The sequence below is a fragment of the Oncorhynchus nerka genome, linkage group LG8 (assembly GCF_034236695.1).
Source record: "Oncorhynchus nerka isolate Pitt River linkage group LG8, Oner_Uvic_2.0, whole genome shotgun sequence".
Lineage (NCBI taxonomy): Eukaryota > Metazoa > Chordata > Actinopteri > Salmoniformes > Salmonidae > Oncorhynchus > Oncorhynchus nerka.
Window position 1 is genome coordinate 8,098,498 of NC_088403.1, and position 24,791 is coordinate 8,123,288.

Consider the following 24,791-nt stretch of genomic DNA (forward strand, 5'->3'; position numbering starts at 1 on the left):
GAGAGACATATATATAACCAGCCAGAGAGCTAGATATATAACCAGCCAGAGAGAGAATATAACCAGCTAGAGAGAGACAGGATAACCAGCCAGAGGAGGGAGGGATAACCAGGGAGAGAGAGATATAACCAGCCAGAGGGAGAGATTTAACCAGCCAGAGAGGAGAGGTTGATAAGTACTGCAAACAAGTCCTGATAAGTGTCCTCTATTCCTCTTTCGGGCAAACCACAGCAGATTGCCAAGCTGGTTTACAATGAGATGAATGGTCTTCTACAAAGGTCCCAGCAGGTTGCCAAGCTGGTTTACAATGAGATGAATGGTCTTCTACAAAGGTCCCAGCAGGTTGCCAAGCTGGTTTACAATGAGATGAATGGTCTTCAACAAAGGTCCCAGCAGGTTGCCAAGCTGGTTTACAATGAGATGAATGGTCTTCTACAAAGGTCCCAGCAGGTTGCCAAGCTGGTTTACAATGAGATGAATGGTCTTCTACAAAGGTCCCAGCAGGTTGCCAAGCTGGTTTACAATGAGATGAATGGTCTTCAACAAAGGTCCCAGCAGGTTGCCAAGCTGGTTTACAATGAGATGAATGGTCTTCTACAAAGGTCCCAGCAGGTTGCCAAGCTGGTTTACAATGAGATGAATGGTCTTCTACAAAGGTCCCAGCAGGTTGCCAAGCTGGTTTACAATGAGATGAATGGTCTTCTACAAAGGTCCCAGCAGGTTGCCAAGCTGGTTTACAATGAGATGAATGGTCTTCAACAAAGGTCCCAGCAGGTTGCCAAGCTGGTTTACAATGAGATGAATGGTCTTCAACAAAGGTCCCAGCAGGTTGCCAAGCTGGTTTACAATGAGATGAATGGTCTTCTACAAAGGTGTCCCAGTGTTTCTTAAATACAGTATCAGTATTGTACTTAGCTCGCGTAGCACCCCGTATTATCGGCATAGTCAACAGCTTTTATGAAATACATTACCTTCAACAGTGTTATATTGTGATCAAGCCATCAATGTTTTGTGATTACTGGTGTGGTAAAAATGTTAGCTAACGGGTTAGCAATTAGCAAAGCTCGACATTTTAGTGGAAATATTACTACTGTCAGTTACTACTGTCAGCTCTTTAATAAGCAGTTTAGCAAAAACAAATTGTCATGCCCTATTCTTTGTTTTCTTTATTATATTGGTTAGGTCAGGGTGTGACATGGGTGATATGTGTGTTTTTTGTCTCATCGAGGGTGTTTTGTAGATTTATGGGTTTGCATCCATCTAGGTGTTTATGTAGGTCTATGGTTGCCTAGATTGGTTCTCAATTAGAGGCAGGTGTTTATCGTTGTCTCTGATTGGGAACCATATTTAGGCAGCCATGTTCTTTGGGTATTTTGTGGGTGATTGTTTCCTGTGTCAGTGTTTGTGCCACACGGGACTGTTTCGGTTCGTTTATATTCACTTGATTGTTTTTGTATTTCATAGTGTTCAGTCTTTTCTATTAAAACACGGACACTTACCACGCTGCGTATTGGTCCGATCCCTGCTACTCCTCTTCAGACGAAGAGGAGGAATTCCGTTACACAAACAAGTCCCGTATTATCGGCATACGGTTCCCAGTTATTGGCCACCTTAATGTTATGTTCAATTACAAGATATACACTACCGTTCAAACGTTTGGGGTCACTTAGAAATGTCCTTGTTTTTGAAAGAAAAGCACATTTTTGTCAAATTGATCAGAAATACAGTGTCGACATTGTAGTGTCTATCAACCTTTTAAACGGTAGTGTAATTGACTATTGTAGCTGGAAACTGATGATTTAAAAAAAAGTAATATCTACATAGGCGTTCAGAGGCCCATTGTCAGAAACCATCACTCCTGTGTTCCAATGGCACGTTGTGTTAGCTAATCCAAGTTTATCATTTTAAAAGGCTAATTGATCATTAGAAAACTATTTTGCAATTATGTTAGCACAGCTGAAAACTGTTCTGTTTAAAGAAGGAATAAAACTGGCCTTCTTTAGACTAGTTGAGTATCTGGAGCATCAGCATTTGTGGGTTCGATTACAGTCTCAAAATGGCCAGAAACAAAGACTTTCTTCTTTCTTCTGAAACTCGTCAGTCTATTCTTGTTCTGAGAAATTAAGGTTATTCCATGCGAGAAATTGCAAAGAAACTGAAGATCAAGTACAACGCTGTGTACTACTCCTTTCACAGAACAACGCAAACCGGTTCTAACCAGAATAGAAAGAGTAGTGGGAGGCCCCGGTACACAACTGAGCAGGAGGACAAGTACATTATAGTGTCTAGTTTAAGAAACAGACGCCTCACAAGTCCTCAACTGGCAGCTTCATTAAATAGTACCCGCAAAAACCAAACCAGTCTCAATGTCAACAGTGAAGAGGAGACATCGGGATGCTGGCCTTCTAGGCAGAGTTGCAAAGAAAAAGCCAAATCTCAGACTGGCCAATTAAAAAGAAAAGATTAAGATGGACAAAAGAACACAGACACTGGACAGAGGAACTCTGCCTAGAAGGCCAGCATCCCGGAGTCACCTCTTCACTGTTGACGTTGAGACTGGACAGAGGAACTCTGCCTAGAAGGCCAGCATCCCGGAGTCACCTCTTCACTGTTGATGTTGAGACTGGACAGAGTAACTCTGCCTAGAAGGCCAGCATCCCGGAGTCGCCTCTTCACTGTTGACGTTGAGACTGGTTTGGTTTTTGCGGGTACTATTTAATGAAGCTGCCAGTCTTAAAAAAAAAGCAAGGAAAATTCTAAGTGACCCCAAACTTTTGACCGGTAGTGTATCCTTTTAATGTAGTTCAAAATATACACGCCCACCTCGTATCCAAAGTGTTCAAAATATACACGCCCACCTCGTATCCAAAGTGTTCAAAATAGACACGCCCACCTCGCATCCAAAGTGTTCAAAATATACACGCCCACCTCGCCAAAGTGTTCAAAATAGACACGCCCACCTCGTATCCAAAGTGTTCAAAATAGACACGCCCACCTCGTATCCAAAGTGTTCAAAATAGACACGCCCACCTCGTATCCAAAGTGTTCAAAATAGACACGCCCACCTCGTATCCAAAGTGTTCAAAATAGACACGCCCACCTCGTATCCAAAGTGTTCAAAATAGACACGCCCACCTCGTATCCCAAGTGTTCAAAATATACACGCCCACCTCGTATCCAAAGTGTTCAAAATAGACACGCCCATCTCGTATCCAAAGTGTTCAAAATAGACACGCCCACCTCGTATCCAAAGTGTTTACCAGACAGTTGAAAACAATGAGATGAAGGGGACTAAAAGGTTTTCTGGTTTATAATTAAAGATCTTGGCTGGATGACGACTTGGTCTACGTCCTAAATGGCACACCCTATTCCTTATATACAGTGTACACTTTATAGACCCGGGGCCCATAGGGTGTTATTTAGGACACAATCTTGACAATGCCACAGATCAATGACGTTGAGATGATTTGATCCTGACGATGCCACAGATCAATGACATTGATCAGATTTGATCCTGATGATGCCATAGATCAATGACATTAATCAGTTTGATCCTGACGATGCCATAGATCAATGACATTGATCAGATTTGATCCTGACGATGCCATAGATCAATGACATTGATCAGATTTGATCCTGACGATGCCATAGATCAATGACATTAATCAGTTTGATCCTGACGATGCCATAGATCAATGACATTGATCAGATTTGATCCTGACAATGCCATAGATCAATGACATTGATCAGATTTGATCCTGACAATGCCATAGATCAATGACATTGATCAGATTTGATCCTGACGATGCCACAGATCAATGACGTTGAGATGATTTGATCTTGACGATGCCACAGATCAATAACGTTGATCTGATTTGAAGCCTTGGAGTCCAAATGTTCCTCTGTAAAAGTCAGACGCTGTTGATTGGACGCAGTGATGTTGGAAACAGGTTACTAAGTCGGGTTTGATCATGTTTGTTCAACATGTGTTGATTGGAAGCAGTGATGTAGGAAACAGGTAACTACGTCGGGTTTGATCATGTTTGCCGCTTGTTCAACATGTGTTGATTGGAAGCAGTGATGTAGGAAACAGGTAACTACGTCGGGTTTGATCATGTTCAACATGTGTTGATTGGAAGCAGTGATGTTGGAAACAGGTAACTAAGTCGGGTTTGATCATGTTCAACATGTGTTGATTGGAAGCAGTGATGTTGGAAACAGGTAACTACGTCGGGTTTGATCATGTTTGTTCAACATGTGTTGATTGGAAGCAGTGATGTTGGAAACAGGTTACTACGTCGGGTTTGATCATGTTTGTTCAACATGTGTTGATTGGAAGCAGTCATGTAGGAAACAGGTAACTACGTCGGGTTTGATCATGTTTGTTCAACATGTGTTGATTGGAAGCAGTGATGTAGGAAACAGGTAACTAGGTAACTGTGTTGATTGGAAGCGTGATGTTGGAAACAGGTTTGATCATGTTTGTTCAACATGTGTTGATTGGAAGCAGTGATGTTGGAAACAGGTTACTACGTCGGGTTTGATCATGTTTGTTCAACATGTGTTGATTGGAAGCAGTGATGTAGGAAACAGGTAACTACGTCGGGTTTGATCAACATGTGTTGATTGGAAGCAGTGATGTAGGAAACAGGTAACTACGTCGGGTTTGATCATGTTTGTTCAACATGTGTTGATTGGAAGCAGTGATGTAGGAAACAGGTAACTACGTCGGGTTTGTTCAACATGTGTTGATTGGAAGCAGTGATGTAGGAAACAGGTAACTACGTCGGGTTTGATCATGTTTGCCGCTTGTTCAACATGTGTTGATTGGAAGCAGTGATGTTGGAAACAGGTAACTACGTCGGGTTTGATCATGTTTGCCGCTTGTTCAACATGTGTTGATTGGAAGCAGTGATGTTGGAAACAGGTTACTACGTCGGGTTTGATCATGTTTGTTCAACATGTGTTGATTGGAAGCAGTGATGTAGGAAACAGGTAACTACGTCGGGTTTGATCATGTTTGTTCAACATGTGTTGATTGGAAGCAGTGATGTAGGAAACAGGTAACTACGTCGGGTTTGATCATGTTTGTTCAACATGTGTTGATTGGAAGCAGTGATGTTGGAAACAGGTTACTACGTCGGGTTTGATCATGTTTGTTCAACATGTGTTGATTGGAAGCAGTGATGTAGGAAACAGGTAACTACGTCGGGTTTGATCATGTTTGCAGCTTGTTCAACATGTGTTGATTGTGACGGTCACACTAGTCTGATTAAACACAAGCTATGAACTGTGGAAGAACCCAAGAGAACGTAAGGACAGCAGAAGTCAACGTAATCAGACCATTCAGATGTAAAGTATCCCATTAAAGCTACAATCCGTACCTGGGAAAAATAACAAAGTGGACGCCCCGCCTCTGTTTTCCTAAAAATCTGAGGGGACGATCCCAAAGAAATGTAACCATTCTGGAATTCATAGACAGAGCTATGACTGCAAGGACTGTCCATCCATGATATCAACATGATCGTTTTACGCATGTTTTGAGGCTATACAGTGGAGTAAAACAAACGGATATTTTGTGTTGTGATGGTGTGCGACCGTTGAACTAAATTCATGAGGCATTTATAAGCTGTATTCTTCAAGAAACAATGGACATATCATACATTTCTATATCATATATCATACATATCTATATCATATATCATACATTTCTATATCATACATATCTATATCATATATCATACATTTCTAAGTAAAAAAACATTTATGTAGCAACTGCAGATTCTAGCTTTAAATATTATACTATACTGAATTCATTTGACCAACACTTCAACGCAGCTCATATTGTCTTAATCCTAAATGGACCTCTATTCCCTATATAGTGCACTACTCTCTCTCTGCCTCTCTCTCTCTCTTGCTCGCTCTCTGCCCCTCTCTCTGCTCTCTCTCTCTCTCTCTCTCTCTGCCTCTCTCTCTCGCTCGCTCTCTGCCTTTCTTTATCTCTCTCTCTCTCTCTCTCTCTTGCTCGCTCTCTGCCCCTCTCTCTGCTCTCTCTCTCTCTGTCTCTCTCTCTCTACTCTCTCTCTACTCTCTCTCTCTGCCTCTCTCTCTCTCTCTCTCTCTCTCTCTCTCTCTGCCTCTCTCTCTCTCTCTCTCTCTCTGCCTCTCTCTCTGCTCTCTCTCTCTGCCTCTCTCTCTGCTTCTCTCTCTTTACTCTCTCTATCTCTCCCCCCCCTCTACCCCCATGACTCCCCCAGTCCCCCTGATGCATATGCTTTCCAAAGTGATTTTGGGTAAATTCCCAGTTTGTTTACTTCTACTATCCTAGCCATTTATCATGAGTGTGAGAATTGATAAACTCAGTTATGGGAGCGACATACAATTATATCTATTACCAGATAGTACTTTAATAATGCTAATCCTGAAAAACAGCAGTCTCTCTCTGACTGCCAAGATAGTGTTGATTTAATGAATGCTAAGATCTGCTCAAATAACAAACACCAACTCACACACTACTCTCTCTCTCTCTCTCTCTCTCCCTCAGTCTCTCTCTCTCTCTCTCTCCCTCAGTCTCTCTCTCTCTCTCTCTCTCTCTCTCTCTCTCTCTCCCTCTCTCTCTCTGTCTCTCTCTCTCTCTCTCCCTCTCCCTCCCTCTCCCTCCCTCCCTCTCTTTCTCTCTCTCTCCCTCCCTCTCCCTCCCTCTCTCTCTCTCCCATGTCTCTCTCTCTCTCTCTCTCTCTCCCCTCCCTCCCTCCCTCCCTCCCTCCCTCTCTCTCTCTCTGTCTCTCTCTGTCTCTCTCGCTCCTTCTCCCTCCCTCCCTCTCCCTCCCTCCCTCTCCCTCCCTCCCTCTCTCTTTTGTATGTCTCTCTCTCTCTCCTCCCTCTCTCTGTCTCTCTCTCTCTCACCCTCCCTCTCTCTCTCCTCCCTCCCCCTCTCTCTCTCCCTCCCTCCCCCTCTCTCTCTCTCTCTCTCTCTCTCTCTCTCTCTCTCTCCTCCTCTCCTCTCCTCTCCTCTCTCTCCTTTCTCTTTCTCTTTCTCTTTCTCTCTCTCTCTCCCTCTCCTCTCCTCTCCCTCCCTCCTCCCTCTCCTCTCTCCACTCCTCTCCTCCCTCTCACCCCTCTCTCACTCCTCTCTCATTCTCTCTCTCTCTCTCTCTCCTCTCTCTCTCTCTCTCTCTCTCTCTCTCTCTCTCTCCCTCCTCTCCTCTCCCTCTCCTCTCCTCTCCTCTCCTCTCCTCTCTCTCTCTCTCTCTCTTTCTCTCTCTCTCTCTCTCTCCTCTCCTCCCCTATCCCCTCCCCCCTCTCTCTCTCTGCTGTCTGGGTGATATTTCATTGTATACTGCCTGACTATTTCATTGCTGTGTGTACTATAGGATACCTTTCAAAGACCAGCGGTTTTCCTTGAAAGTAGCCATATTCGTTCTTTCTTTCTTTTTCCCATTCCCAACTCTCCCAGACAATAGCTAATAACATTCTGTCAAAGGTGGCCTATTCTTTTTCCTTTCAGCTCTTATCAGGCCGTATAATTATACACACAAATTGACTGGTTCTCTTCCTTTGCACCCTGGGGCATGAATTGTTGAAAACCTCCCATAAAAATGGATAAGAGGAGGTTCAATTGGAATAAAGAATCTGGGAGTGAAACCAATAACTCCTAATGCCTTTATCTGAGGCCTGCCGAGTATACATCTGCTGTGTGGGCTAGCTCTTTCATTATAGCAGGCCTGCTGTGTTTATGGGCTCCTAGGAACCCCATCTGAATATAAAGCTAGGAGAAATCAATACTGCCTATCTGATCGCATCTTCCTCTCCTCTCCTCTCCTCTCCTCTCCTCTCTCTTCTCTTCTCTCTTCTCTTCTCTTCTCTCCCTCTCCCTCTCCCTCTCCCTCTCCCTCATTGCTCTGCATGGGATCTTTGTAGAACTCTTCCACCACTTCAGACACTAACGTTCCTACAACATAATCAATACATTTTCTTTACAGCCCTTCTCCTCTTGTCCTCAATCACCCAGAGGATGTATCAAACATGAACCTGCATCTGGAGGTGTGGAGAGGAGATGGAGATAGAAGATCATTGACTTTCACTCAGATCTCAGAGGTAGTTGCCTGCTGTCCCTGGTTCTGTCCGTATGGTCTGTCACTAACTGATATTGTCCTCATTGGTATGCATGCAGGGGCGGTGACAAGGAGTGCATACCAAATGACATCCTATCCCCTATATAATGCACTACTTTTGACTAGGGCCCATAGGGAATAGGGTGCACTACTTTAGACCAGGGCCCATAGGGAATAGGGGTGCACTACTTTAGACCAGGGCCCATAGGGTGACATTTGGGACGCATACAGTGTTCCCTCGCTGAATTCTGAAGCCTAACACAGTGACCTGCTGATGGCTTCCTAAAGGAGACATTGTGTAATTTACACAGCAGGGAAAACAACCAGAGACAGTCAGCTACCAGAGGAAGGAGGGTGTGTGTGATGTGCGCATCTCTCTCTCTTCCTATATGAGTGAAGGGGGACTGGTGAGCATTCCATCCATCATGTTGTAGCATTAATCATTACATCATTACATGCCAACGGGGAGGCGGAGGGATGCATCCATCATTCAAGGGTGAATAGGTTCTCCTGGAGTCCTGTTGGCACGGTTAAGGGCCTGGGAGGAGATGGTGACCGGTTCGTACCTGAACCCCCTCTGGGAGAGGCTCCAATGGGCCTCGACTGGAGAAGGTGACCTGGCCCTACCTGAACCCCCTCTGGGAGAGGCTCCAATGGGCCTCGACTGGAGAAGGTGACCTGGCCCCACCTGAACCCCATCTGGGAGAGGCTCCAATGGGCCTCGACTAGAGAAGGTGACCTGGCCCTACCTGAACCCCCTCTGGGAGAGGCTCCAATGGGCCTATATTCTGACTGGAAACAAACCTGGTCTGTCTCTCACACTGAGTACCTGACTGAATGGGAGACAACACTGTATTAAAAAGACTCATGGATAGTTATAGACTCATAGTTACTGTTAGTTATAGACTCATAGTTAGTTATAGACTCTGTAAGTTATAGACTCATGAACCCCCATCTGGGAGACTCGTAGTTAGTTATAGACTCATAGTTAGTTATAGACTCATAGATAGTTATAGACTCATAGATAGTTATAGACTCATAGTTAGTTATAGACTCATGTTAGTTATAGACTCAAATCAAATCAAATCAAAATGAACCCCCTCTGGTTATAGAGGCTCCAATACTATGGCTAGTTCTATATTAACCAACAAAATCTAGAACACAAAACCTCCCAGTGTAAGCTGAATATGTCTCTCACACCTGAGGTACCTGACTGAATGAGACTAGTACAACACTGTATTAGAAAAGTACTCATGGATGAGTTATAGACTCATAGTTAGTTATAGACTATGAGATAGTTATAGACTAGGGTAGTTATAGAGCATTGTTTTATAGTAGTTACAACATTTCCCATCAATTCCCATTAGTTAGTTATAGACTGTGTTGGCAGCAGTAGTTATGGTGACTCAGTTAGTTATAGACTCTCAGTTAGTTATAGACTCTGGATGATAGCTAGTGTTATAGACTCATAGTTAGTTATGACTCATGAAGTCACTCCCTCTAGATAGTTATAGACTCAGTTAGTTATAGACCATAGTAAGGATGCTCTCTTCATCTGTAGAAGTTCGACTGATAGTTATAGACTCAGTCCTAGTTATAGACTCATAGTTAGTTCTTCACGAGACTCAGTGTGAGTGGACCAATTCAGTTTGTCTGTGATAGATAGTTATAGACTCATAGTTAGTTATAGACTCATAGTGAGTTATAGACTCATAGATAGTTATAGACTCATAGTTAGTTATAGACTCATAATAGTTATAGACTCATAGATAGTTATAGACTCATAGTTAGTTATAGACTCATAGTTAGTTATAGACTCATAGGGTTAGTTATAGACTCTATGGTGTAGACTCATAGATAGTTATAGACTCATAGTTAGTCATAGATAGTTATAGACTCATAGTTAGTTATAGACTCATAGTAGTTATAGACTCATAGTTAGTTATAGACTCATAGTTAGTTATAGACTCATAGTTAGTTATAGACTCATAGTTAGTTATAGACTCATTGAATAGTTAGTTATGTTATAGACTCATAGTTAGTTATAGACTCATAGATAGTTATAGATAGACTCATAGTTGTCTCAAAGTTATAGATAGTTATAGACTCATAGTTAGTTATAGACTCATAGATTAGTTATAGACTCATAGTTAGTTATAGACTCATAGTTAGTTATAGACTCATAGTTAGTTATAGACTCATAGTTAGTTATAGACTCATAGTTAGTTATAGACTCATAGTTAGTTATAGACTCATAGTTAGTTATAGACTCATAGTTAGTTATAGACTCATAGATAGTTATAGACTCATAGTAGTTAGTTATAGACTCATAGTTAGTTATAGACTCATAGTTAGTTATAGACTCATAGTTAGTTATAGACTCATAGTTAGTTATAGACTCATAGTTAGTTATAGACTCATAGTTAGTTATAGACTCATAGTTAGTTCATAGATAGTTATAGACTCATAGTTAGTTATAGACTCATAGTTAGTTCATAGATAGTTATAGACTCATAGTTAGTTATAGACTCATAGATAGTTATAGACTCATAGTTAGTTATAGACTCATAGTTAGTTATAGACTCATTATAGACTCATAGTTAGTTATAGACTCATAGTTAGTTATAGATCATAGTTAGTTATAGACTCATAGTTAGTTATAGACTCATAGTTAGTTATAGACTCATAGATAGTTATAGACTCATAGTTAGTTATAGACTCATAGATAGTTATAGACTCATAGTTAGTTATAGACTCATAGTTAGTTATAGACTCATAGTTAGTTATAGACTCATAGTTAGTTCATAGATAGTTATAGACTCATAGTTAGTTATAGACTCATAGATAGTTATAGACTCATAGATAGTTATAGACTCATAGTTAGTTATAGACTCATAGTTAGTTATAGACTCATAGATAGTTATAGACTCATAGTTAGTTATAGACTCATAGTTAGTTCATAGATAGTTATAGACTCATAGATAGTTATAGAATCATAGATAGTTATAGAATCATAGATAGTTATAGAGACATAGTTAGTTAATAGATAGATATAGAGTCATAGATAGTTAAAGACTCATAGATAGTTAAAGACTCATAGTTAGTACATAGATAGATGTAGACTCATAGATAGTTAGACTCATAGATAGTTGTAGACTCATAGATAGTTAGAGAGTCATAGATAGTTATAGACTCATAGATAGTTATAGACTCATAGATAGTTATAGACTCATAGATAGTTATAGACTCATAGTTAGTTATAGACTCATAGATAGTTATAGACTCATAGTTAGTTATAGACTCATAGTTAGTTATAGACTCATAGTTAGTTATAGACTCATAGTTAGTTATAGACTCATAGATAGTTATAGACTCATAGTTAGTTATAGACTCATAGTTAGTTATAGACTCATAGTAGTTATAGACTCATAGTAGTTATAGACTCATAGTTAGTTATAGACTCATAGATAGTTATAGACTCATAGTTAGTTATAGACTCATAGTTAGTTATAGACTCATAGATAGTTATTATAGTTAGACTCATAGTTAGTTATAGACTCATAGTTAGTTATAGACTCATAGTTAGTTCATAGATAGTTATAAACTCATAGTTAGTTATAGACTCATAGTTAGTTATAGACTCATAGTTAGTTCATAGATAGTTATAGACTCATAGTTAGTTATAGACTCATAGTTAGTTATAGACTAGTTAGTTAGACTCATAGTTAGTTATAGACTCATAGTTAGTTAGACTCATAGTTAGTTATAGACTCATAGTTAGTTATAGACTCATAGTTAGTTATAGACTCATAGTTAGTTATAGACTCATAGTTAGTTATAGACTCATAGTTAGTTCATAGATAGTTATAAACTCATAGTTAGTTATAGACTCATAGTTAGTTCATAGATAGTTATAAACTCATAGTTAGTTATAGACTCATAGTTAGTTATAGACTCATAGTTAGTTATAGACTCATAGTTAGTTATAGACTCATAGATAGTTATAGACTCATAGTTAGTTATAGACTCATAGTTAGTTATAGACTCATAGTTAGTTATAGACTCATAGATAGTTATAGACTCATAGTTAGTTATAGACTCATAGTTAGTTATAGACTCATAGTTAGTTATAGACTCATAGTTAGTTCATAGTTAGTTATAGACTCAGTTAGTTATAGACTCATAGTTATAGACCCATAGATAGTTATAGACTCATAGTTATAGACCCATAGTTAGTTATAGACTCATAGTTAGTTATAGACTCATAGTTAGTTATAGACTCATAGTTATAGTAGTTATAGACTCATAGTTAGTTATAGACTCATAGTTAGTTATAGACTCATAGTTAGTTATAGACTCATAGTTAGTTATAGACTCATAGTTAGTTATAGACTCATAGTTAGTTATAGACTCATAGTTAGTTATAGACTCATAGATAGTTATAGACTCATAGATAGTTATAGACTCATAGTTAGTTATAGACTCATAGTTAGTTATAGACTCATAGTTAGTTATAGACTCATAGTTAGTTATAGACTCATAGTTAGTTATAGACTCATAGTTAGTTATAGACTCATAGTTAGTTATAGACTCATAGTTAGTTATAGACTCATAGTTAGTTATAGACTCATAGTTAGTTATAGACTCATAGATAGTTATAGACTCATAGTTAGTTATAGACTCATAGTTAGTTATAGACTCATAGTTAGTTATAGACTCATAGATAGTTATAGACCCATAGTTAGTTATAGACTCAGTTAGTTATAGACTCAGTTAGTTATAGACTCATAGTTAGTTCCAGCATGGCATTCCAATAATATTGGGAGAGTGATGCTTGTTGTTTTGGCTGTATACTCTAGTACTTTATATATGAAATGACTATGAGGTTAACGTGCAGAATGTCAGTTTTAATCTGAGGATAGTTTCATCAATATCAGGTGTTTAGAAATTACAGCACTTATTGTACATACAGTGGTCCCTCCATTTTAGGGGACCAAATGTATTGGGACAAATCCATTAAAGTAGTCACACGTGTAGTATTTGGTCCCATATTCATAGCACACAATGATGACATCAAGCTTGAGACTCTACAAACTGGTTGGTTGTATTTGCTGTTTGTTTTGGTTCTGTTTCAGATTATTTTGTGCCCAATAGAAATGAATGGTAAATGTATATATTATGTAATTTTGGAGTCACTTGTATTGTAAATTAGAATAGAAAACGTCTTCTAAACACTTCTACATGGACGTTACCATGATCACGGTTAATCCTGAATTCATTGAGACACACAAATATCATACTCCCCGAAAAATGCTATTCTCAATGTTACTGTAATGGTGAGAGTGGAGCACGTCTTGAACTAAACGTCCTGGGACTGCACTGTAGTGTGACTCGGGAATTGTATTTTATTTGTTTATAATTTGACCTTTATTTAACTAGGCAAGTCAGTTTAAGAACAAATTCTAGTTACAATGTTGGCCTACCACCGGCCAAACCCAGACGACGCTGGGCCAATCGTGCGCCGCCCTATGGGACTCCCAATCACAGCCAGTTGTGATACAGCCTGGATTCAAACCAGGGTGTCTGTAGTGACACGTCTAGCACTGAGATGCAGTGCCTTAGACCGCTGCGCCACTCAGCATCCCCATCATCTGTGTCAAACTGTATGTGAGAGAGTGTCACACGCATCTTGTGCTTGTCTCCACACCCCTCCAGGTGTCACTCATTATCCCCTGTGTATTTATACCTGTGTTCTCTGTTTGTCTGTTGCCAGTTCGCAGGGGCCATGCTAATCTTCTTTGTATCGATCCAATTTTAGTATATGTGCTGCCAAAGCGAGCACACGTCTGTTGCCAGTTCATCTTGTCTCGTCAAGTCTACCAGTGTGTTTATTCCCGTACTCGTGTTTTCTCCAGTCCATATTTTCTAGTTTTTTTAGCATTCTGCCTGCCCTGACCCTGAGCCAGCCTGCCGTTCTGTACCTTACTGACCTCTGCCTGCCCTGACCCTGAGCCAGTCTGCCGTTCTGTACCTTACTGACCTCTGCCTGCCCTGACCCTGAGCCAGTCTGCCGTTCTGTACCTTACTGACCTCTGCCTGCCCTGACCCTGAGCCAGTCTGCCGTTCTGTACCTTTCTGACCTCTGCCTGCCCTGACCCTGAGCCAGTCTGCCGTTCTGTACCTTTCTGACTCTACCCTGCCTGCCTCTGACCCCTGAGCCAGCCTGCCGTTCTGTACCTTTCTGACTCTACCCTGGATTACTGACCTCTGCCTGCCCTGACCCTGAGCCAGCCTGCCGTTTTCTGTACTGTACCTTTCTGACTCTACCCTGAGCCATTACCTGACCTCTGCCTGCCCTGACCCTGAGCCAGTCTGCCGTTCTGTACCTTTCTGACTTACTGACCTCTGCCTGCCCTGACCCTGAGCCAGTCTGCCGTTCTGTACCTTTCTGACCTCTGCCTGCCCTGACCCTGAGCCAGTCTGCCGTTCTGTACCTTTCTGACTCTACCCTGGATTACTGACCTCTGCCTGCCCTGACCCTGAGCCAGTCTGCCGTTCTGTACCTTTCTGACTCTACCCTGGATTACTGACCTCTGCCTGCCCTGACCCTGAGCCAGTCTGCCGTTCTGTACCTTTCTGACTCTACCCTGGATTACTGACCTCTGCCTGCCCTGACCCTGAGCCAGCCTGCCGTTCTGTACCTTACTGACCTCTGCCTGCCCTGACCCTGAGCCAGTCTGCCGTTCTGTACCTTTCTGACTCTACCCTGGATTACTGACCTCTGCCTGCCCTGACCCTGAGCCAGCCTGACCTTGAGCCAGAGCCAGTCTGCCGTTCTGTACCTTTCTGACTCTACCCTGGATTACTGACCTCTGCCTGCCCTGACCCTGAGCCAGCCTGCCGTTCTGTACCTTACTGACCTCTGCCTGCCCTGACCCTGAGCCAGTCTGCCGTTCTGTACCTTTCTGACTCTACCCTGGATTACTGACCTCTGCCTGTCCTTGACCTGTCGTCGTTTGTCGGCCCCCTGTGTTGTCAATAAACATCTGTGATTGGAACTGTCTGCATCTGGGTCTTATCCTGAATCGTGATAGAGAGGCTCTGCAGCATGTGGAGGCCCTGATGTTTTCCCTGGCTGTGTCACACAGAGCTGTATCGTGATAGAGAGGCTCTGCAGCATGTGGAGGCCCTGATGTTTTCCCTGGCTGTGTCACACAGAGCTGTATCGTGATAGAGAGGCTCTGCAGCATGTGGAGGCCCTGGTGTTTTCCCTGGCTGTGTCACACAGAGCTGTATCCTGAATCGTGATAGAGAGGCTCTGCAGCATGTGGAGGCCCTGATGTTTTCCCTGGCTGTGTCACACAGAGCTGTATCGTGATAGAGAGGCTCTGCAGCATGTGGAGGCCCTGGTGTTTTCCCTGGCTGTGTCACACAGAGCTGTATCCTGAATCGTGATAGAGAGGCTCTGCAGCATGTGGAGGCCCTGATGTTTTCCCTGGCTGTGTCACACAGAGCTGTATCGTGATAGAGAGGCTCTGCAGCATGTGGAGGCCCTGGTGTTTTCCCTGGCTGTGTCACACAGAGCTGTATCCTGAATCGTGATAGAGAGGCTCTGCAGCATGTGGAGGCCCTGATGTTTTCCCTGGCTGTGTCACACGGAGCTGTATAATTTATCAGTTTTAATTGTTCCAAGCTGCTCGCTTTTCATTTGGCCCAGCATCTATTTGGGCAGCTGCATATTCACCAGAGCATGCTAGGTTCATATACCCTGCTCAAACTTATAGAGGCTGTTTTCTCCCCGTTCAACCCTGTTTCACCCAGTTTCTCCCCCACAGAGAATGGCGGAGGAGAGGAAGGGGAGAGAGAGTAGAGGGGAGGAGATGGAGATGGAGGGGGGAGTGGGAGAGTGGGAGGAGGGAGAAGAGGTGGGGGATAGAGAGGAAAGAGAGGAGAGGGGAGTGGGGGGGTGAGCGGGAGGAGGGAAGAGAGGAGAGGGGGAGAGAGGAGAAGAGAGGGGAGGAGATGGAGGGGGAGAGAGAGGAGAAGAGAGAGCAGTAGATTGAGATGGAGGAGGGAGAGTGGGGGAGGGAGAAGAGGTGGGGGAGAGAGAGGAGAGGGGAGGAGATGGAGATGGAGGAGGGAGAGTGGGAGGAGGGAGAAGAGGTGGGGGAAAGAGAGGAGAGAGAGGAGAGAGGAGAGGGATTGGGGGTGAGCGGGAGGAGGGAAAAGAGAAGAGGGAGAGAGAGAGAGATTAGCAGAGACAGCATGGGGTTAGTGAAGGAAGGAGTCAACAACTCTGCTGAGCGTACAACCAGAGAAAATGAACTGTTGGAAGGCATTTCAGGCCATTCTACATTAACAGAGGTTATAATTAGTGTCTACTCAGCTGCAGTGTAGTATGCATACTGTATAGAGACCACAGCCAAGACAGACTCTGAGGCCTCTTCAAGAGATCTCTTCTTAAACTGACTATAGGTCTTGCTGTTCGTTCTCCAATAGCCAGAGGAAGCATCCAACATCTCCATCCCAAGTAGAACCCTGTTACCTTTACAGTGCACTTCTTTTCACCAAGGCCCATAGGATTCTGGTCAAAAGTAGTGCACTATATAGGGAATAGGGTGCCATGTGGGACACAGTCTATATGTGTACAGTGGCCGTTTCAAGAGATCTCATCCTGAAGGAGCTTATGGTCGTATTGTGTGTTCTCCAACAGCCAGATAGAGCCAGAAGACACATCCAGTAACCCCCACACAACACACACCCTCTGGTTAAAGTCTCTCTCTCTTCCACAACACACAACCTCTGGTCAAAGTCTCTCTCTCTTCCACAACACACAACCTCTGGATAAAGTCTCTCTCTCTTCCACAACACACACCCTCTGGTTAAAGTCTCTCTCTCTTCCACAACACACAACCTCTGGTTAAAGTCTCTCTCTCTTCCACAACACACAACCTCTGGTTAAAGTCTCTCTCTCTTCCACAACACACAACCTCTGGTTAAAGGCTCTCTCTCTTCCACAACACACAACCTCTGGTTAAAGTCTCTCTCTTCACAACACACAACCTCTGGTTAAAGTCTCTCTCTCTTCCACAACACACAACCTCTGGTTAAGGGCTCTCTCTCTTCCACAACACACAACCTCTGGTTAAAGTCTCTCTCTCTTCCACAACACACAACCTCTGGTTAAAGTCTCTCTCTCTTCCACAACACACAACCTCTGGTTAAAGTCTCTCTCTCTTCCACAACACACAACCTCTGGTTAAAGTCTCTCTCTCTTCCACAATACACAACCTCTGGTTAAAGTCTCTCTCTCTTCCACAACACACAACCTCTGGTTAAAGTCTCTCTCTCTTCCACAACACACAACCTCTGGTTAAAGTCTCTCTCTCTTCCACAACACACAACCTCTGGTTAAGGGCTCTCTCTCTCTTCCACAACACACAACCTCTGGTTAAAGTCTCTCTCTCTTCCACAACACACAACCTCTGGTTAAAGTCTCTCTCTCTTCCACAACACACAACCTCTGGTTAAAGTCTCTCTCCACAACACACAACCTCTGGTTAAAGTCTCTCTCTTTCCACAACACACAACCTCTGGTTAAAGTCTCTCTCTCTTCCACAACACACAACCTCTGGTTAAAGTCTCTCTCTCTTCCACAACACAACACACAACCTCTGGTTAAAGTCTCTCTCTCTCCACAACACACAACCTCTGGTTAAAGTCTCTCTCTCTTCCACAACACACAACCTCTGGTTAAAGTCTCTCTCTTCCACAACACACAACCTCTGGTTAAAGTCTCTCTCTCTTCCACAACACACAACCTCTGGTTAAAGTCTCTCTCTCTTCCACAACACACAACCTCTGGTTAAAGTCTCTCTCTCTTCCACAACACACAACCTCTGGTTAAAGTCTCTCTCTCTTCCACAACACACAACCTCTGGTTAAAGTCTCTCTCTCTTCCACAACACACAACCTCTGGTTAAAGTCTCTCTCTCTTCCACAACACACAACCTCTGGTTAAAGTCTCTCTCTCTTCCACAACACACAACCTCTGGTTAAAGTCTCTCTCTCTTCCACAACACACAACCTCTGGTTAAAGTCTCTCTCTTTCCACCTCTGGTTAAAGTCAACTCTGGAGCTCTTCCACAACACACAACCTCTGGTTAAAGTCTCTCTCTCTTCCACAACACACAACCTCTGGTTAAAGTCTCTCTCTCTTCCACAACACACAACCTCTGGTTAAAGTCTCTCTCTCTTCCACAACACACAACCTCTGGTTAAAGTCTCTCTCTCTTCCACAACACACAACCTCTGGTTAAAGTCTCTCTCTCTTCCACAACACACAACCTCTGGTTAAAGTCTCTCTCTCTTCCACAACACACAACCTCTGGTTAAAGTCTCTCTCTCTTCCACAACACACAACCTCTGGTTAAAGTCTCTCTCTTTCCACAACACACAACCTCTGGATAAAGTGACAACACACAACCTCTGGTTAAAGTCTGTTCTGCCACAACAACAACCTCTGGTAAAGAAACCTCTCTTCCACAACAATACACCTCTAGAAGGAACCATCTCTTCCACAACAATACAACCTCTGGAAAGAACTCTCTCTTCCACAACACAAACCTCTGGAAGGAACCATCTTCCACAACATTACAACCTCTAGAAGGAACCATAGACAACATACAACCTCTGGAAAAGTAACCATATAACACACAACCTCTGGTTAAGGAACCATTGAGGCAATAAACCTCTAGAAGGAACCATAGAGACATTAAAACCTCTAGAAGGAACCATAGAGACATTAAAACCTCTAGAAGTCTCTCTCTCTTCCACAACACACAACCTCTGGTTAGACTCATCTCTTGCACCAACAACCTCTGGTTTTATCTTCTTCCAGAAGACAACCTCTGGAAAGTCTCTCTCTCTTCCATGTAACAACCCCCTCTGGTTACCTCTCTCTAACAACCACCCTCTTCCATAACAACCACCCCACCTTCCACCCCACCTTCCATAACAACCACTTCCATAACAAATCCCACCTTCCATAACAACCACCACCTCTGGTTATAACAACCACTCTGTCTTCCAAACAACCAACCCACCTTCCATAACAACCATCCCACCCTCTATAACAACCACCCCACCTTCCATAACAACCACCCCACTTTCCATAACAACCACCCCACCTTCCATAACAACCATCCCACCCTCTATAACAACCACCCCACCTTCCATAACAACCATCCCACCCTCTGGAACAACCACCCCACCTTCTAGAAGGATAACAACCACCCCACCTTCCATAACAACCACCCCACCTTCCATAACAACCATCCCACCTCTATAACAACCACCCCACCTTCCATAACAACCATCCCACCCTCTATAACAACCACCCCACCTTCCATAACAACCACCCCACCCTCTATAACAACCACCCCACCTTCCATAACAACCACCCCACCTTCCATAACAACCATCCCACCCTCCATAACAACCACCCCACCTTCCATAACAACCACCCCACCTTCCATAACAACCACCCCACCTTCCATAACAACCATCCCACCCTCTATAACAAACACCCCACCTTCCATAACAACCACCCCACCTTTATAACAACCCCCATAACAACCACCCCACCCTCCATAACAACCACCCCACCTTCCATAACAACCACCCCACCCTCCATAACAACCACCCCACCTTCCATAACAACCATCCCACCCTCTATAACAACCACCCCACCTTCCATAACAACCACCCCACCTTCCATAACAACCACCCCACCCTCCATAACAACCACCCCACCTTCCATAACAACCACCCCACCCTCCATAACAACCACCCCACCTTCCATAACAACCACCCCACCTTCCATAACAACCACCCCACCTCCATAACAACCACCCCACCTTCCATAACAACCACCCCACCCTCCATAACAACCACCCCACCTTCCATAACAACCACCCCACCAACCACCACCTTCCAACAACCCACCCCACCTTCCATAACAACCACCCCACCTCCATAACAACCACCCCACCCTCCATAACAACCACCCCACCTTCCATAACAACCACCCCACCTTCCATAACAACCACCCAACCACCCCACCTCCATAACAACCACCCCACCCTCCATAACAACCACCCCACCTTCCATAACAACCACCCCACCCTCCATAACAACCACCCCACCCTCCATAACAACCACCCCACCCTCCATAACAACCACCCCACCTTCCATAACAACCACCCCACCTTCCATAACAACCACCCACCCTCCATAACAACCACCCCACCTTCCATAACAACCACCCCACCCTCCATAACAACCACCCCACCTCCATAACAACCACCCCACCCTCCATAACAACCACCCCACCCTCCATAACAACCACCCCACCTTCCATAACAACCACCCCACACCATCCCACCTCCATAACAACCACCCCACCTCCATAACAACCACCCCACCTCCATAACAACCACCCACCCTCCATAACAACCACCCCACCCTCCATAACAACCACCCCACACTCCATAACAACCACCCCACCCTCCATAACAACCACCCCACCCTCCATAACAACCACCCCACCTTCCATAACAACCACCCCACCCTCCATAACAACCACCCCACCTTCCATAACAACCACCCCACCCTCCATAACAACCACCCCACCCTCCATAACAATCCACCCCACCTCCACCAACTCCATAACAACCACCCCACCTTCCATAACAACCACCCCACCCTCCATAACAATCACCCCACCTCCATAACAATCCACCCCACCTCCATAACAACCACCCCACACCTCCATAACAACCACCCCACACTCCATAACAACCACCCCACCTTCCATAACAACCACCCCACCTTCCATAACAACCACCCCACCCTCCAGAACAACCACCCCACCCTCCATAACAACCACCCCACCCTCCATAACAACCACCCCACCTTCCATAACAACCACCCCACCTTCCATAACAACCACCCCACCCTCCATAACAACCACCCCACCTTCCATAACAACCACCCCACCTTCCATAACAACCACCCCACCTTCCATAACAACCACCCCACCTTCCATAACAACCACCCCACCTTCCATAACAACCACCCCACCCTCCATAACAACCACCCCACCCTCCATAACAACCACCCCACCCTCCATAACAACCACCCCACCCTCCATAACAACCACCCCACCCTCCATAACAACCACCCCACCTTCCATAACAACCACCCCACCCTCCATAACAATCACCCCACCTTCCATAACAACCACCCCACCCTCCATAACAATCTCCCCACCCTCCATAACAACCACCACACCCTCCATAACAACCAATCATAACAACCACCCCACCTGAACCATTCAGATGTGTTGTAGCTAATCTCAAATTAAAATCAAATGTTATTGATCACATACACATGGTTAGCTAATGTTATTGGTCACATACACATGGTTAGCAAATGTTATTGGTCACATACACATGGTTAGCAAATGTTATTGGTCACATACACATGGTTAGCTAATGTTATTGGTCACATACACATGGTTAGCTAATGTTATTGGTCATATAGACATGGTTAGCTAATGTTATTGGTCACATACACATGGTTAGCTAATGTTATTGGTCACATACACATGGTTAGCTAATGTTATTGGTCACATAGACATGGTTAGCTAATGTTATTGGTCACATGCACATGGTTATCAGATGTTATTGGTCACATACACATGGTTAGCAGATGTTATTGGTCACATACACATGGTTAGCAGATGTTATTGGTCACATACACATGGTTAGCAGATGTTATTGGTCACATACACATGGTTAGCAGATGTTATTGGTCACATACACATGGTTAGCTAATGTTATTGGTCACATACACATGGTTAGCAGATGTTATTGGTCACATACACATGGTTAGCAGATGTTATTGGTCACATACACATGGTTAGCAGATGTTATTGGTCACATACACATGGTTAGCTAATGTTATTGGTCACATACACATGGTTAGCAGATGTTATTGGTCACATACACATGGTTAGCAATGTTATTGGTCACATACACATGGTTAGCAGATGTTATTGGTCACATACGCATGTTTAGCAAATGTTATTGCGAGTGCAGCTAAATGCTTATGCTTCTAGATCCAGCAGTATCTAACAGGTAATATCTAACAATTTCACACGAAAAAACTAATATCTAACAAATTCCACAACTAAACCTAATACACACAATCTAGTAAAAGAATGGGATGATTATATATCTAAAATATATGGATGAGCAGCGACAGAACGGCTAAGATGCAATAGATAGTAAAGAATAGATAGTGAAGGAAACAGTATACGGTATATACTCATGAGATGAGTAATGTAAGATATGTAAACATTATTAAAGTGGCGTTATTAAAGTGACTAGTGATCCATTTATTAAAGTGGCCAATGATATCAAGTCTGTAGGTAGGCAGCCGCCTCTCTGTGTTAGTAGTGGCTGTTTAACAATCTGATGGCCTTGAGATAGAAACTGTTTTTCAATCTCTCTGTCCCAGCTTTGATGCACCAGTACTGACCTCGGCTTCTGGACGGGAGCGGTGTGAACAGGTAGTGGCTCGGGTGGTTATTGTCCTTGATGATTTTTTTGGCCTTCCTGTAACATCAGGTCAGGTAGTTTGCACCCTGTAAAGCGTTGTGCAGACCGCACCACCCTCTGGAGAGCCCTGCGGTTGTGGGTGGTGCAGTTGCCGTACCAGGCGGTGATACAGCCCAACAGGATGCTCTCAATTGTGCACATGTAAAAGTTAGTGAGGGTTTTAGGTGACATGCCACATTTTTCAGCCTCCTGAGGTTGTGTATCACACACACACACACACACACACACACACACACACACACACACACACGCAGATGCACAAACACACAGGCACACAGGCACACAGGCACACAGCCTCTTTTGAACAGGGTTATAGATGCAGACATCACGTCAAGCCTGTCTCTTTCCAGAGGTAATGAATTCATCTAACAGCATTCAGTAAACAGCTCAGATTAATAAGCAGTAGACCTGTCTGTCTGCCTCTCAGTGTGCTGTGGGATCGGATCCATGACACATGTCATGTTGGTGATCAGATAGTGTGTCAGGGATCCTATACAGTCAACTCTGTGTGTTGGAGAGGACTGAATGTATTCTCCATGTCATTCACCAGGAAATCAGGGTGATATATCAGAGGAACGTAAACTGTAGCTAACACATGTCAAGTTAGATGCCTTTTCCGGTGTGTGTGTGTGTGTGTGTGTGTGTGTGTGTGTGTGCGTGTGCGTGCGTGCGTGCGTGCGTGCGTGCGTGCGTGTGTATTCGTGTGCGCATCATTTATAACATCCATAGACTCACAGTGAGTTTACACTAGGAGGAGTTTACACTAGGAAGAGTTTACACTAGGAAGAGTTTACACTAGGAAGAGTTTACACTAGGATGAGTTTACACTAGGAAGAGTTTACACTAGGATGAGTTTACACTAGGAAGAGTTTACACTAGGAGGAGTTTACACTAGGAAGAGTTTACACTAGGAAGAGTTTACACTAGGAGGAGTTTACACTAGGAAGAGTTTACACTAGGAAGAGTTTACACTAGGAGGAGTTTACACTAGGAAGAGTTTACACTAGGAAGAGTTTACACTAGGAAGTGGCATCGCACGGTGAAACATCGGAAGCCATTCACTTTCAAGGGAAGGAAAGCGAGAGAAGCGGAGACTGTGGAGCGAGACGAGGACCGGCGAGGGAGATGAACAGGGAGGGCCTAAAGTAGGGGAGCTGAACAGGGAGGGCCTAAAGTAGGGGAGCTGAACAGGGAGGGCCTAAAGTAGGGGAGCTGAACAGGGAGGGCCTAAAGTAGGGGAGCTGAACAGGGAGGGCCTAAAGTTGGGGAGCTGAACAGGGAGGGCCTAAAGTTGGGGAGCTGAACACGGAGGGCCTAAAGTTGGGGAGCTGAACAGGGAGGGCCTAAAGTTGGTGAGCTGAACAGGGAGGGCCTAAAGTAGGGGAGCTGAACAGGCCAGGCCTAAAGTTGGGGAGCTGAACACAGCAGGCCTAAAGTTGGGGAGCTGAACAGGGAGGGCCTAAAGTAGGGGAGCTGAACAGGGAGGGCCTAAAGTAGGGGAGCTGAACAGGGAGGGCCTAAAGTAGGGGAGCTGAACAGGGAGGGCCTAAAGTAGGGGAGCTGAACAGGGAGGGCCTAAAGTTGGGGAGCTGAACAGGGAGGGCCTAAAGTTGGGGAGCTGAACACGGAGGGCCTAAAGTTGGGGAGCTGAACAGGAAGGGCCTAAAGTTGGGGAGCTGAACAGGGAGGGCCTAAAGTAGGGGAGCTGAACAGGCCAGGCCTAAAGTTGGGGAGCTGAACACAGCAGGCCTAAAGTTGGGGAGCTGAACAGGGAGGGCCTAAAGTAGGGGAGCTGAACAGGGAGGGCCTAAAGTAGGGGAGCTGAACAGGGAGGGCCTAAAGTAGGGGAGCTGAACAGGGAGGGCCTAAAGTTGGGGAGCTGAACAGGGAGGGCCTAAAGTTGGGGAGCTGAACACGGAGGGCCTAAAGTTGGGGAGCTGAACAGGGAGGGCCTAAAGTTGGGGAGCTGAACAGGGAGGGCCTAAAGTAGGGG

At 44.1% G+C, this 24,791-nt stretch overlaps 1 non-coding gene across 1 annotated transcript; it reads right to left on the bottom strand.

Moving 5' to 3' along the window:
- Nucleotides 1-13,852: 13,852 nt before the first annotated feature.
- On the bottom strand, nucleotides 13,853-13,956 carry LOC135573047 (U6 spliceosomal RNA). The gene has a single exon (XR_010464618.1). It is a non-coding gene; the product is annotated as a U6 spliceosomal RNA (small nuclear RNA).
- Between the last annotated feature and the right edge of the window lie 10,835 nt (nucleotides 13,957-24,791).